We start from the raw sequence: 15420 nt of genomic DNA, 5'->3' as shown, positions 1-15420 counted from the left end.
GGGCAATACCGAAATCAACGTCGGCCGTCGGGCTGGGCAGCTCTGAGCTCCATCCTCTGCTCCGGAGGCAGGAAAGGGAGAAATCCGTGTTCCAGCAGGGCTGGGCCACTGCAGGCTCACCCTGCACCGGCCTGGTACCAACACCGAGAGCGGCGGCTGGGCCGGGAACGGGCTGGGTGTGGTGGGCATGGGAGGGGATGGGTGGATGGATGGATGGATGGATGGATGGATGGATGGATGGTGGATGGATGGATGGATGGATGGATGATGGATGGATGGATGGATGGATGGATGGATGGATGGATGGATGGTGGGCACGGGAATGGATGGATTGAGGGCACAGAGATGGATGGATGGTGGGCATAGGGATGGATGGATGGATGGATGGATGGATGGATGGATGGATGGTGGATGGATGGATGGATGGATGGATGGATGGATGGATGGATGGATGGTGGGCTTGCGGCAGGAGTGGTGAGCAGAGGGATGGATGGATGGATGGTGAGCACAGCCAGGGATGGGTGATGGGAACAGGGAGGGGTGGTGGGCACGGTCAGGGGAGGGTGGTGGGAACAGGGAGGGGATGGTGGGAACAGGGATGGGTGGTGGGAACAGGGATGGGTGGTGGGCAGCTCATCCCCGCCGCTCCCCGGGGCCGCTCCACACGTGCCCGCACCCCGGCTGCGAGCATGAGCAAATGCCTCCAAGGGGGTGTCAGACACAGTTACAGTGAAACACGATATTTATAACAAAGTGTGGGGGAAGGTGTCACATCACATCACGCTCATGCTGCGGCGCCCGAGACGCGGGGATGGGGAGGGCCAGCAGGCAGCGGGAGGAGCTGGCTCTGGGAACGCTCATTCCTTGCTGGAGCCCACCCCAGCAGGGTTTCCCCGGGGCAGGAGAGCAGGGCAGGTCTCTGGTGGGTGCTGGAATGGCCTGGCGGTGTCACTCGGCTCTGGGAGCCACCGAGCCTGGCCTTGCTCTGCTTTCCCATGGGGAAAAATAAACTCCAGGTATCTCGGTGACCTCAAGCACTGCTCCATTGTAGCTTTTCTGCACAGGCATGTCCCACTCGCTTGTGCGTCAGCTGGCTTAGGAGCACAGCCTTGCTGATAAACCTCGCCTTACCCAGCTGAGATTAAGCGCTGTAATCTTTTGAATAAACAGTTCTTTGGAGAAAGCCGTGTCCCTGCACGCAGCTGGGATAGCACCGCTCCCTCCCTGGAGTCTGGGACTCTGAGAGTGCCCAGCTCTTCCCAAAAGGCCGAGGGCCAGCTCTCAGAGCTGCAGTTTCCTGGGATCCTACATGGAAATTCCCTCACATGCTGCACAGAGAGTGCTGGGAGCTCACACACACACACACACACACGAGCATATTTCTGTGTGTCCATCCCTGCTCCTTCCCCCTGCCCTGGCAGCAGCTCAGCAGGACATGGATGCAGTGCAGCACAGCCATCCCAGCCTTCTCTCGGCGCTCATTTCCCAGGATGAGTTTTGGGCAGCTGCCTTTTCCCCCTGCTCAAACTGGGGAGCATCTCCTGAGGGCAGGCAGAGCTGCTGCTCCTCCGTGCAGGTCTGGTGACAGGTACAGGCTGTCCCCACAGGGAGTGGTTCTGTCCCGTGGGTCCGGGCTCAGGGAATGTGCAGCTGAGCCCTCTCTGCTCTGCAGTGCCCCGTGGGTGACTCAAACCCAGCCACGCTGCCCCACAGTCCCTCGTGGGGCAGCTCAGCCCAGCCCATCCCATCCTACCCCATCCCATCCCATCCCATCCCATCCCATCCCATCCCATCCCATCCCATCCCATCCCACCCCATCCCATCCCATCCCACCCCATCCCATCCCAGCCCAGCCCATCCCATCCCATCCCATCCCACCCCATCCCATCCCATCCCATCCCACCCCATCCCATCCCATCCCATCCCATCCCATCCCATCCCACCCCATCCCATCCCAGCCCAGCCCATCCCATCCCATCCCATCCCACCCCATCCCATCGCATCCCATCCCGCCCAGCCCAGCCCAGCCCAGCCCAGCCCAGCCCAGCCCAGCCCAGCCCAGCTCTCCCCCCTGTTTCTCCCCCCACGAGTTTCCTTTTTCAGCTGCTCAGTGCCTGCAGGGATCCCTGCTCTCTCCCAGGGTGGTTTGAGGTCACTTTGAGCATCACAGCTCTGTCCACAAGCAGAGACCTCACTGCTGCTGGTGTGTCCATGCCAGCTTTGATCCTCTGGGAGTGGCACTGGCTGCTGCCACCGCGGTGCCAGCCTGCTCGGGGTGACCTTGGCCCCCTTGCCTGCCCTCCTGAGGCTGCTCCCAAGAGCCTGCAGCGCTGCAGTGCCTGCCTGGGGCCAGCAGTGGTGGCTGCAGGAGGGAGGCTGGGCTCTCCCTGCGAGGGAACAGCCCTGGCAGAGGCACCAGCTCCTGCCCGCTCTGCAAGGAGAAAGCAAATATTAATTTTCCCGGGGAAATGCGCACTTGACCTCAGCCCCAGTCTGAGCCAGCCCTGAGCTCTGGCAGGCTCCACTGTCAGTGGTGATCATCAGCAGGTAGAGGTGGCATCAGCACGTTGATGAGAGATGCCCTTGTATCACTCAGGGCTGGGCTCCTTCACTCCAGGCACGAAAAAGAGCCAGGAGAAAAGAGGGATAAAAGCAAGGCTGGCATTTAAACCCCAGCGGGAAAAGGCTGGAGCTCTTGGCAGGTGTGGGCTGTGGTTAGTGGTACATTTTGGCTGCTTTGGGGAGGGAAAGGTGCTGGAAATGTTCAGGGAGAGCCTTTCAGGAGGTTGTAGACTGTGTGTTATTGTACAGGGGCGTGCTGGGTGCATTTTATTGGTGTTATTTGGTCTGGAGACCACATCCCTGTTATTCCCATAATCTGTATGGCCGGGATAGCACAACCCCGTTATTGTCATGATCTATATGGCCTGGATAGCACATCCCTGTTATTGCCATGATCTGTATGGCCTGGGTAGCACATCACTGCTATTCCCATAATCTATATGGCCAGGATAGCACATCCCTGTTGTTGTCATGATCTGTATGGCCTGGATAACACCCCCCTGTTATTCCCACAAGAGGAGAGCACAGGCCAGCTGTGAGGACGCCGGAGTGTGACATCCCAGGGACATCCTACAGAACACTTCCAGTGGGATCACAGAGGGACACGACGTTCAGGCACAGCCAGGGCTCCCTGCACACCCCACAACGGGGGTGGCACACGTGGTGACGGGGCTGTCTGAGCACAGATGTCACCTCTGAGGAGGGGGGGCTGCCAGTGGGTGACACTGCCAGCTCCCTGTCACCCTCACAGCCGTGTGTCACCACAGAGCCCGGACAAACCACGCCTGAGACACTGCTTGTGCCAAAATTCAGTGCTGGGTCCTGACTGGGGTGACAGTGGGGGACACACGAGGCTCCTGGGGGACACTGGGTGTCCCTGGGTGCTGCCCATGGCATGTCCAGCCCGTGGATGTGGCCACGGCCCCGCTCCCTGCACGGCTGGAAGGAGCTCGCCCTGCTCCCTGCAGTGACTAAGGCAGCCTGGCATTTACCCAGGGTTTATTTGGACACTCCAGAGCCAGCTGCACACATTTTTTTCATTTGCTTTTTGTCTGACTTCATGCCCTTTTGGTGATTGCTTATAAACTCGGCGTGGAGAAGGGAGTGATGCTCGCTGCTTCCAGGGGAAGGAGGCTCGTGCTGCATCCACCAGAGGCAGCCAGACCAAGAGGGAAGCAAGCTGAGAGAGAGAAAAAAAAAAACCAAAAACCTCCTGAATTATCTGTCCTGGAAACAGAATGTTCTTTTTACAATTCCCTTTGACTGTTTAGGGAAAGATTTATCCTCTCCTTTCTCTGACAGCAGAGTTTGCAGTGTTCCTGTTCAGCCGGGGCCAGCCTGGATTAACTGTGCATCCTGGGCGTCTGATTAGCTCTATTTGCTGTGTTTTTATTGACCTATGCAAGAGGGAAATCTAGGTCAGGCCAGGCTGATGAGGCTGGAGCTGGCTCTGCAATATAAATCAGTACAAACGAGGCCATGCAGCCGCTGAGCCATCGCGGCACGCTCTGGGGTGGGTGGCCTCCAAAGTGTCCAGGGGACATAATTAGGAGCTTTCCCAAGCTGTCAGTCAGACAGGGAGCCTGCTTTGGAGGGGGAGGGTTGTTTTAGGAGCTGCTCCCTGTTTCTGGGTGAGGTGAATTTTGTCACTGAGCGGCTGCAAATAGAAAGGGCCCCTGCCTGGCTGTGGCTCCGTGTCTCTGTGCACACAGGAGGGATGGAGACAGCCAAAGGAAGCCTGCAGGGCTGAAATGAGTTTTTCTACAGAAGCAGGAGGGGAGGGCAGAATTTTTTACCCAGACCTTGTTGATGGCTTTTGCCACGCACACCCAAAGGGGAAGCAGTGAGCTCCTGAATCTCCTCTAACATTGCCACTCCTGGTTTGTTGGATCAGAGCAGGGATGAGCCTGTGACCCAGGCTGCAGCTGTGTTAGTCACCCTGCTCCGGGGGGAAAGAGAGGCGGCGACGGCTGTGACAGGATTTCAGCTGCCTCACAAAACCCCTGCGCCGCTGGAAAAGCTCTTTGCAGGGACACAAAGGTGTCTGGTGCTGGAAGTTTCCAGGCTGGGGAGCAGGGAGCTGCCTCAGCTGGTGCTGTCTGGGCTGTGTGATGTGCTGGGAGTGCGGTGTCACACAGCATTAGCCTCACTTGCAGCAGGGCCAAGGCGCAGTGACAGCACCAGCGACCACAGAGCCACCCTGGGAGGGGACAGCGGAGCAGCACGGCCACGCACAGGGGTGACACCCCAAAGTGGGCACGCAGAGAGGGGGTGCAGTGGGCACAGAGGGCAGGGCAGGCTGTCCCTGCTGCCGGGCTCCCTGCAGGGCTGCCAGAAGGCGCTGCTGGCTCAGCCTCGGCTCAGCACAGGGGGGTGAGCTCAGGTCAGAGTCACGTTGTGCTGCCAGCAGCCACACACGAGGTGGCCAGGCAGCGCCCTGGCCACGGGGAGGTGGCCCTGGAGGAGGTCACCTGGGTGGGGAATGAAATAAATGGGCAGGAGATCTTTCTCCTTTTTAATGCCTTTATTAAGAAGAATCAGCTCAGGTGGGGAGAAATCGATGGGTCGCGCCCACGCCGCTGTGGCACAGAGAAGGAGGGTGATGCAGCTTTGTCCCCTGGTCTGCAGGCAGAGCTGGGGATTCTGTCCTCACGGGAGATTAGCAGATTCCTGCTTTTTGTCTAACACCCCGGGGCGTCTCTTTAATCAGTATCTTTTCAGGTTAGGGTGAGAAGCAAAAAGGATCCAGGCAGGTACGGGACTGCGCTCCCATCCTTAGACGTCACTTAGGTCACTTGTTGGCTCGTAATTTTAGGGGTTTTCCTGGGAAAAACTGTAAAAATTCGGGGCGCAATGCATTTCTCATCTGCATCCTGGCTCTGATGTCACTCCTATTCTCTTCACCTGGAGGGTCTGTCCTGGTGTCCCTCCCTGGCAAGCGGCCAGCATCAGGGGGACAATGGTTAATCACCAGCCATTAACAGGTAATTGAAGAACTTTTCTTTGGCAGTGAAACTAACTTACAACAACTGGTCTGACTTGTTCTTAACTCTGCAACCAAAAAAAAAAAAAAATAGATAGCTTTCTATTCATAACAGGGAAGCTGGCTGGGGTCTGCTTTTGGAGGAGCAATGGTGTGGGCAGGGCGGCGCAGGGCGAGCTGAGCCCTGGGAACGCAGCAGGGAGGGTTCAGTTCAAGGCATGGAGATCCCGCTGCCTTTTTGGAATCTCACACGTCAGACCTCATGAACCTGCAGTCCTTTCCCACCTGGAGGGGTCTGGAGGGATCTTGGAACGTATGGAGCAGGTGCACCTTCAGTGGGAGTGTCAGGAAATGCCCTTTTAGGAACAGAGAGCGTTTGTACAGCTCCACACCCAGGTACAGCAGGTGTCCAGGCTCTTCTTCTGGGGAAATCCAGTCAGGAAAACAGGAGGAACATCAGCTTTTATGGAGAGAAAGAGAGAGACCTGCTGGTTTCTTCCACTGAACCCGTTCAGCCGAGCCCACTTCCTTGGGTGAGGCTGGTGGATCCAGGGGTGTCACTGTGATATTTCATGAACATTCTTTCAGTAGGATTTTCTCCTGAGAAGCCTCAGAAAAGAAATGTAAACAATCTTATGGCTCTAGAATGGGCTCTGGAGGTGGTTTACCAACAGGTCCATCTCTGATTGGCCTCACATGAATTGTTTTTACTCGATGACCCTTCATGGTCCAGCTGTGTGAGGCTGTAAGCAGTCACGAGTTTTTATTATTCATTCTTTCCTTTCCTGGCCTTCTGATGCATTCCTTTCTCTCTATAGTTTAGTATAGCTTTAGTATAGCATAATAGAATATAATGTAATATAATATAATGTAAAATGATATGATATGAGATATGATATTATATAATTAATATATGATACAATATTATATAATTAAAACAATATATAAATAATATAATATAATATAATATAATATAATATAATATAATATAATATAATATAATATAATATAATATAAATCAGCCTTCTAAAAAATATGGAGTCAGATTAATCTCTTCCCTCATCCTGGGAGCTGTGAGCACCTCAACCCCGGGGTGCCTGTCCTGCTGAGGGGAGCAGCACAAGGCCCTGCCTCCCCGGGCATTGGCATTCCCTCCACACGCTGCTCCTGCCTCCCTGCCCTGCTTTATGGCTGTGATTTACTCACGTCACAGGCGCAGCATCACGGAATTGAATTTACGGGAGGCTGAATTTATGATGAGAGGAATTAACCCTTCGTGCCACCCCGTGCCTCCCCCAGCCCCTTCTGTGGGCACCTCTGCAGCATTCTGACTGAGAGACCCCAGGGATGTCCCGAATTCCTGCAGGATTGCTGCTGCCCTGGCATGAAGGGATCAGGGAAAGGGTTCCATGGGAAGCTGGGCATCCAAAGTTCCTGGGCTCTGCCCACAGAGCTGAGAGCTGGCACTGCAGCCGCTCCATCAGGCTGCTGTCTGCTCGTTCCGCGCCAACAGCCCCCTCCATAATGATGTATTCCCACTTCTGGGTGATTTCCAAAGCATTCCCAGCAGGTATTTCTCAGCCTCGCCATCCCCTGCCCCTCCCCTCCGAATTTCGCCCTCTCTCCAGCTGAATTATTGGATAAACTGCAAGGCACAGAAGCCAAACAAAGAAGGAAGGGGAGCAGAAAGGAGAGAAAATGTCCAGGTCACAAGCCAAACTCGCTGTGGGACGCGACTCCCTGGCTGAGTTTGTGGCTGGGGGTGTTGGAATTCCTCCATCCTCAGGAGCTAATTTGGGACATCCTCTGCTCCCTGCCTGGGGAGGAAATGGCTCCTGTACAGCAGGCACTTGTCTGTGACAGATCTCTTGTAAACAGCATAATAGCTGCGTGTCAGACACGACATCTTCATCAGGTGCCCTGCCAAAGCCCCGGGGGAAGCTGGAGGACAGAGCTGGTCAGCAGGGATTGTTCAGGCACACAGCCCTGCCCGAGCCAAAGGCTGCTCCTAAAAAAGGAGATCTGTGCTGTACCTGCACGTCCCACAGCACAGCAGCTTTGCTCAGGTATTCTCGTCAGAGGCACTGAAGGAAAGGTGATATCAAAACTGCAGCAGGATGGAGAGAGGATTTCCTGCTCCGGGGGAAGGTCAAAGCCTTTCTTTTTTACCAAAATGAAAATCCTGGCGTTTTTCATCAATCATCAAAACCCACTTTTATCCGGGCTTGATCACAATGATTCATTTGGGCCTTTTATATTTTTTTCCCCCTACTTCTGCACATGTATTCCCTTCCCTTTGTACCTACAGTCCCTAAAATCCCAGTTTCAAGTCTGGAACCAAAATGTTGCTGTGTTTCTTTTTCTCTGTGATTGCTGTTGAGTGAGGAGAATCTGTCTTGCTCTCAAATGAACATTTTGGGATTTCTCTTTCTGCTGGAGGCTGAAACCAGAACAGTTTTCATGGGCATCAGCGTTCCTCTGGTGATGTGATTTTTTCCTCTCCTCTTTCAGCCTCTAAAACCCACAGCCCTGAGTCCATCAGTTCATTCATCCATCCATCTCCCCACTCCCATCCTTCCAGAGTAGCCCTGAGACATCCCCAGCTGCAGAAATCCTGCTCGAGGTGGAGAAACTGCAGCAGCAGAAGGAGCTTTTACAGCAAAGAGTCTGTTTATTGATATTTTATTATGCTGTTTAGCAGGACCCTGGTGCCTGTAATAAAGCATTAAGGAAGTGTAGCAGCACATTCTCATTGATCCCCTTCAGTGCTGTGATATTTCTGGGAGGACCAGGGACAAAGAAAAGGAATCATTTTGTTCCCCTCCCCTGTGCTGAGTTGCTGATGGCAAAATACCCTGGGAGCCCTGAGGATTAGCTGGATTTAATGTGACCCCCAAGGGAATAATCACAAACCACATGGTAAGAAGGAGAAGCTTTGGAGGTTTTTGATCTGTGGAACTGCACAGTGAGAGATCTGGAGGAATCCATGGTGACTCAGGAGAGCTCAGATCTGCCTAGCCTGGTAATTCGTGGCTGGATGGAAATGCTGTGGGCTGGATGAGCTGGAAATCCCTCTGGGTGACAGTGTTGAGGTTTTGTCTGCTCTGGGGGCTGCAGCCTGGCTGGGTTTCAGCACAGGGAACAGCCCCTGAGCTCTGCACCTGGCAGGGACCTGTCCCTCTGCCCCCAAGAACACTGGAATTTATCTGCCACCAAAACTGGGGTAAAACCTGCTCTCACCTGGAATTTATCTGCCACCAAAACTGGGATAAAACCTGCTCTCACCAGGAATTTATCTGGCACCAAAACTGGGATAAAACCTGCTCTCACCTGGAATTTATCTGGCACCAAAACCTGCTCTCACCTGGAATTTATCTGGCACCAAAACTGGGAAAAAACCTGCTCTCATCTGGAATTTATCTGCCACCAAAACTGGGGTAAAACCTGCTCTCACCTGGAATTTATCTGGCACCAAAACTGGGGTAAAACCTGCTCTCACCTGGAATTTATCTGCCACCAAAACTGGGGTAAAACCTGCTCTCACCTGGAATTTATCTGGCACCAAAACTGGGATAAAACCTGCTCTCACCAGGAATTTATCTGGCACCAAAACTGGGATAAAACCTGCTCTCACCAGGAATTTATCTGGCACCAAAACTGGGATAAAACCTGCTCTCACCAGGAATTTATCTGCCACCAAAACTGGGGTAAAACCTGCTCTCACCTGGAATTTATCTGGCACCAAAACCTGCTCTCACCTGGAATTTATCTGGCACCAAAACTGGGATAAAACCTGCTCTCATCTGGAATTTATCTGGCACCAAAACTGGGATAAAACCTGCTCTCACCTAGAATTCATCTGGCACCAAAACTGGAGGAAAAAACCTGCTCTCATCTGGAATTTTTCTGTCACCAAAACTGGGATAAAACCCTGCTCTCACCTACAATTCATCTGGCACCAAAACTAGGGGAAAAAACCTGCTCTCAACTGGAATTTATCTGGCACCAAAACTGGAGGAAAACTGCTTTAACCTGGAATTTATCTGGCACCAAAACTGGGAAAGAAACTCTTAGGTCAGAGCTCAAGGAACGCTTTAATGCACCAAGCCTCGTGTTTGAAGACCTGTCTGTGCCCCCTTCTCCTCCTGGGTGGTGTTTTAAGAACAAAACCTGCTCCCAGGTGAGCTCCAAAGGGCAGCTTTTATTCCTGGAGCTGCTGTTCTCACCCCTGGGAAGAGCTGGGAGCCTCTGGCTCTGCCATCCGTGTGCAGGAACATAATTCTGTCTGGGATGGAGGTTTTATTCTTGTAAACATTGTATTTATTATTAAAAGAATACATATATATAGGCTGGCGAATTCATATTGCACCAAAAAAAAAGTCATAAAGCTCCCACTAAAGAGGCAGGAAAATGCTGTGAGGAGAACAAAGCAGGAATTTATCACTGGGTTTGGGCAATCTCAGAGCCAGGCACGGCGTTGTAAATAAAACACACAGCGCTCCTTTCACCACAAATGTACCCTCAATCAGGGAAAAAAATACAAATAATTTGAGATCTGATCCGCTCCTCAATCAGGATGTGACTTATGCTCAGGAATCAGAGAGATAAAAAATGGGGGCAATTTCTAAATCACTCTGGTCTCCAAATGCTGCATCTTCAGCTGCTGTTGGAGGGAGGAGCTTTGGGAAGCAGAGAGGAATTTGGGATGCCTCAAATTTCGAGGTTTAATCCCAGTTTTCTTAAATTCCAGCACCCCACAAATTAAGGCAGCCAACATTGCTCACTTTTTCTGAAGGATTTCACCAAGTTCCGCACAAAAAACCTTTTATTTTTTTGGGATATTTAACTTTTACCCTGCTTGGTGCGGGCTGAAAAATTCCAGGATTGATTTAAACCAGGAATTTAATGCCCGAGGTCCTTTCAAAGGATCTTTCAGAGGGATTAAGGAAAGCAAAGCTCACTAATATCACCCTTTAATTTGCCACGCTGCTGCTGGTGGATTTGTGGGGCCTGCAAATGAAGGTGAGAGCTTTGTCACCACTAAAACCACGGTGGCAGCGACTTGTGGAGACCCTGACAGGGTGTAAAATCCCTGGCTGAGGGAATTTCAGCCCTGTTTTAAAACACTGACCAGACAGAACCCGGCCCTGTGTGCCAGAACCTCCCGAGGATGCCGCAATGCAGAATTATTTCGGTGCCTTAATGCATCTGATACTGCTTCAGAGCCATTAAAGTCCAGCTTAACTTGTTCTTGATCCCTTAATTGTATCATTAGGAGCATTTCCAAATCACTTCTGTAAAATATCTCGCTCCTGAGTCTGAGGAGAGCCATTATCCAAGTTTTGATCCATTTCCCTGGTAAGAGTGATTAAGTTTTAGCCAGGCACTGCTTGCTGTGGATGCTGAGGAGGCAGGACAGTCTGTCCCTTTGGGTGCCAGCCTCTTCAGGTGACATTCAGGTGACATTCAGGTGTCTTCAGATGACATTCAGGTGACATTCAGCTGTCGGGTTTTGAACGCCCTGGGGGTTTTATGGGCGTAACTCATGCCCTGTATAGATAATATTGAGGGGTTGATCTAAATTCTGCACCGTGCCCCGTGGCCCAGGGTGCTGTGCAGGCACCCAGGGGTGCCCGGGGTGCCCAGAGGGGCAGGCAGGTGAGGGGTGAGCAGCAGGAATGTCATTCCATGCCTCGTACAGCTGGGGGCTCCGAGGCACAGCAGGACCGAGAGCTCCCTTCCCATCCCTGAGGGTATTCCTGGTCCCCTTCAGCCCCAGGCTTCCCGAATAAAGCTGGAATAAATAAATAAATAAATAAATAGATCTGCAGGTTTTCCTGGTCCCCTTCAGCCCCAGGATTCCCGAATAAAGCTGGAATAAATAAATAAATAAATAAATATATCTGCAGGTTTTCCTGGTCTACATCAGCCCCAGGATTCCTGAATAAAGCTGGAATAAATAAATAAATAAATTAATAAATCTGCAGATTTTCCTGGTCCCCATCAGCTCCAGGATTCCCCAAATAAAACTGGAATAAATAAATAAATTTGTGTGTTTTCTTGGTCTCCATCAGCCCCAGGATTCCTGAATAAAGCTGGAATAAATAAATAAACAAACAAATAAATAAATCTGCATGTTTTCTTGGTCCCCATCAGCCCCAAGATTCCCAAATAAAGGGTTTGGTGATTTTTTAATTTTTTTGTGGTTTTTTTTTTTTTTAATGTTTTGTTTTGTTTTGTTTTTGTTTGTTTGCTCGTCTGTTTGATTTTGTTTGGTTTGGTTTTGGTTGGTTTTTGGAGGTTTTTTTGGTCTTTTTTCACCTGGCCTGGTGGGTTTGTGAGGAAAAATGATGTTTCTCTACGTGGAAAATTCCCTGGAAAGGCTTTTGTTTGAGCACCTTTATTTTCTTTTCAGCACCTTTATTTTCTTTCGAGCACCTGTCCTTCCCTGCTGCTGCAAACCCCATCCACCAAACGGGAGTTCCAGGAACTCTCCCTCACCTGCTCCAAATCATTTGGAATTCTTGGGAATAACTGATGGAAACTCTGACAGGTTTATGTGTGAGCTGCTGGGTTTATCCAGGGTGATTTAAAACACTGCTTGCTTCAAGGAAAACTTCCCTTATAAAACTTCCTTTATTTCTGCAAAATTAGGGAGCCAAATTGCCACCTGGAACTCCTTTCTGGAGCAGAATTTGGGCTCAAAAGCTGTTGTTTCAGTGGAAATAAGTTGATTTATGGCAGATGAAGATGTGTTTCTGAAACTGCTTAAAGCTTAGTGCTCCTCTCTCAGCATCCCTGCGAGATAAGGATTTACTGCAGCTGTTGGAGAAATGCAAATTTTTTCTATTTTTTTTTCTCTCCACGAAATATGTCTTCTCATAAAAATGCTTCTTTGGTGTGTGAAAATATTTCATGAGCATCTTTAAGGTTTTGATGGGAGATGGGATCCCAGAAAGCAAAACACTTTTTTTAGAATGCTGGGTTGCTTTTTTTTTGTGTGTTTTTTTTTTTTTGTGTGTTTTTTTTTGTTCATGGTCTCAATTATTTACATTTTCCCTGCTGATAAAAAAGTGTGATAAATGAAAGCAGGCAAGTTTCTCATGCACACAGAAAATGGTGTTTGGGGAGAGGGAAGAAATTGCAGTGTATTATGGTGTTTCAGGCAGCTCTGCCAGTGACAAGCTTCAGCTCCAAATAAGAAAATCCTGGGTTCAATTTTTATTTGGCAGATTTCTTTTTTTTGCCTTTTATCAGCTCCTGCAAAGCAGTCCATGCTTAAAGAGCAGAATCAATACCCAGGAAGGGTCAAGCAGCTTACAATTCATTACATGTGTGTGTTTCTGTCTGACAATGCAATCCTTGCTTCTCGTTTTTCACGTCAACTTCTTCTCGGGGAGAGGGAAAAAAAAAACATAATAAAAGAAAGGAAAAAAAAGCAGGAATAGACAAAAAGACAGAGAGATTTACTCGAGTCATCAAGTGGAATGGAAGCTGACAGGTTTCCTAATGTTACATGCCCAGAACAAAAAGGATTCCTCACTCTGCTCCTCTGGAAGTGCTGGCACCTGGATTATTTTCCCTTTTAACCCAATAACTGATCTCAAAGAGCTGCAATGTGGATTTTTCTGCCCAATTACAAAATGCACCCAAAACCCAAGAAGAAGAAGGAAGAAGAAGCATGAAGAAGAAACCCAGGACCTGTGCCCTCCATCCTGCTTCCATCCACAACATACTAAAAATCCTGAACCCTCAATTTCTCACCAAGTGATTGAGGTGGGTTTATCCTTTGCCCTAGTGATAAACACCTCTTCTAACTAACAAACCCTTTGCCTCCTTGGTTAGCCAGTAAGACTGGCTCAGCAATTCTTTCCTTCTATATCAAAACTTGCTTCCATCTCTATTCCTTCTTCAGATTCTACATTCAAAAATCTTTCTGCCAAGCACCCATATCAGTGAGACTTTCTTGTCAAACTTTCATCCTTCCCAGCACTCCATGAATGAGGGTCAGAGTCAGTGCTCCCCTGGGGGTCAGGACACCCCAGAGCAGGCAGGGAAATATTCCCAGTGCCCTGGGTTTCCACATCTGCTCACACAGCTCTGCCCTCTGAGGCTGGCACCAGCACAGTTTATTCTCCCTGCCGACCAAAGCTGGGCTGGAAATCAGCAGAATGCCCTGTCCTGGGAAGATCTGTGTCTGCTTTGATGCCTTGAGCTTCTCCTCAGCGAGATGCAATCCCTGTCAGTGCTGACAGCTGCAGCTCTCCACATTAGCTGGGAAATATGCAGGAATAAACCACTCGTGCATCTCCTTCCCCGAGCCTGCCTCTCCTGTCATGTTTTCCCCCAGTACTTGATGTTTGCAAGTCTCTCTGCTTTCAGATCAGCTCCAGGAACAGAGCACACGAGAGCTACAACTTTCTTTCACTCCCTCTCCCTCCCCCTCAGCCTGAGTGTTTAATTTGCTCCCGACTCTGCTTGAGCAATTTTTTGAGAGCACAGTTTATATTTGCCTATGCAAATCGGCTGAGCAAATATGCTGAGGAGCTCCAAAGATAGATCAGGACGCTTCAGCACATGCCCAGCCCAAAGGAAAAGCATCCCAGGCTGTTTTGCTCTGTGTTAACCCTTCTGCCTTCACTGATTTGGGGTTTTTTGGCAGGGAGAAGCTGTCCCAGCTCCCGTGGTGTGGCTGTTCTGCACAGGAGCACACACAGGGCTGTGTGTTCAGGAATCACTTTGTCTTTCATGTCCTTTTATTGGAGAACAAGCAGTTCCAGGAGCTGCAGAGTCCCAGCCAGCTTTCCTTCAGCCTTCTGATTTATTGGATTTATTGGTGGAGTCTCTGGTGCCTCGTAAAATTCTGCTCTTCTGAGGCTCTGGGCATGGTTGGGAGTTCATAAAAATCCTCTTCCCTCTGGGTGCTCCCTGAGCTGGGCCCAGCTGTTGTCTCTCCTTCAGGGGCAGGGAAAGAATTTGACCTTTCTCCTTGAATTCCCGCCAGCGGTTATAAAACAGCAGAAAAATGAATTTTCCTTGAAAGTGGTGGATGGCTGAAATGGGCTCCAGCATCTCCTGGAGAACTCTGGTTTCCTAATTCCATCTGCCCTCCCTCCGAGGGGGAAGGAGCTGCTTGGCATTCCCCGTGGGGTGACAAACATCTCCCGCAGAACAGCGCGGCCACACTCCTCTGCAACACAAGTGACTTCACTGGAGAGTAATTACTCCACTTTGGAGGCATGCTAATTACTTTGGAGAGGGTTTTTATCCTGGAATAAAGAGCTGCTGTCGCAGTGTCCTTTGGGAGGCGTGAGGGAATCGTTTCTCCACTCCAGATGTTTTCCTCTTGGAGATGAGGGGCTGTAGTGCTGCTGAGCCTGGGGAAGGAAAAAGGGTTCCAGGGATGTTTTATAGCAGGGTTGATTTAACCTCAGAGCGTGTGGAAGGAGACACAGCTCCTCAGTGCTGTTTTTAGCCGAGTTTCCTCCAGAAACGAGCCTTACATAAGCAGTGTCTGTATCCATCACTTCTGCACCATTAGCTCACTCCAGCCGTGTTTAGCCCAGCACAGGAGGGGTTTGGGTGCTCAGGGAGAGCCTGTGCTGAGGGAGAGGCTGCAGGTGTCATTATCCTGCTAAAACGTGGAATTACCTGTGGAATGGGGTGGCTGAACGTGCTTCTCCTGGAAAGGAAAGCTCTCAAATAGCAAAGCCCATCACAGCACACCCCCAGGGCTGATTTCTGGGACCACAATTTTATTCCTGGTGATTTAAAGCTCCAGCAGCCCCACAAACTCCTCCCTCAGACTGAGCTGGAGCCAGCTCTGAGGAGGAAGAGCTGTTGCTCATCCTCTCCTCTTCCTCTTTTGCTGTCCC

The sequence above is a fragment of the Passer domesticus genome, chromosome 23 (assembly GCF_036417665.1).
Source record: "Passer domesticus isolate bPasDom1 chromosome 23, bPasDom1.hap1, whole genome shotgun sequence".
NCBI classification, from domain to species: domain Eukaryota; kingdom Metazoa; phylum Chordata; class Aves; order Passeriformes; family Passeridae; genus Passer; species Passer domesticus.
The sequence above is the reverse complement of the archived record's forward strand: the minus strand, read 5'-3'. Positions refer to the sequence as shown.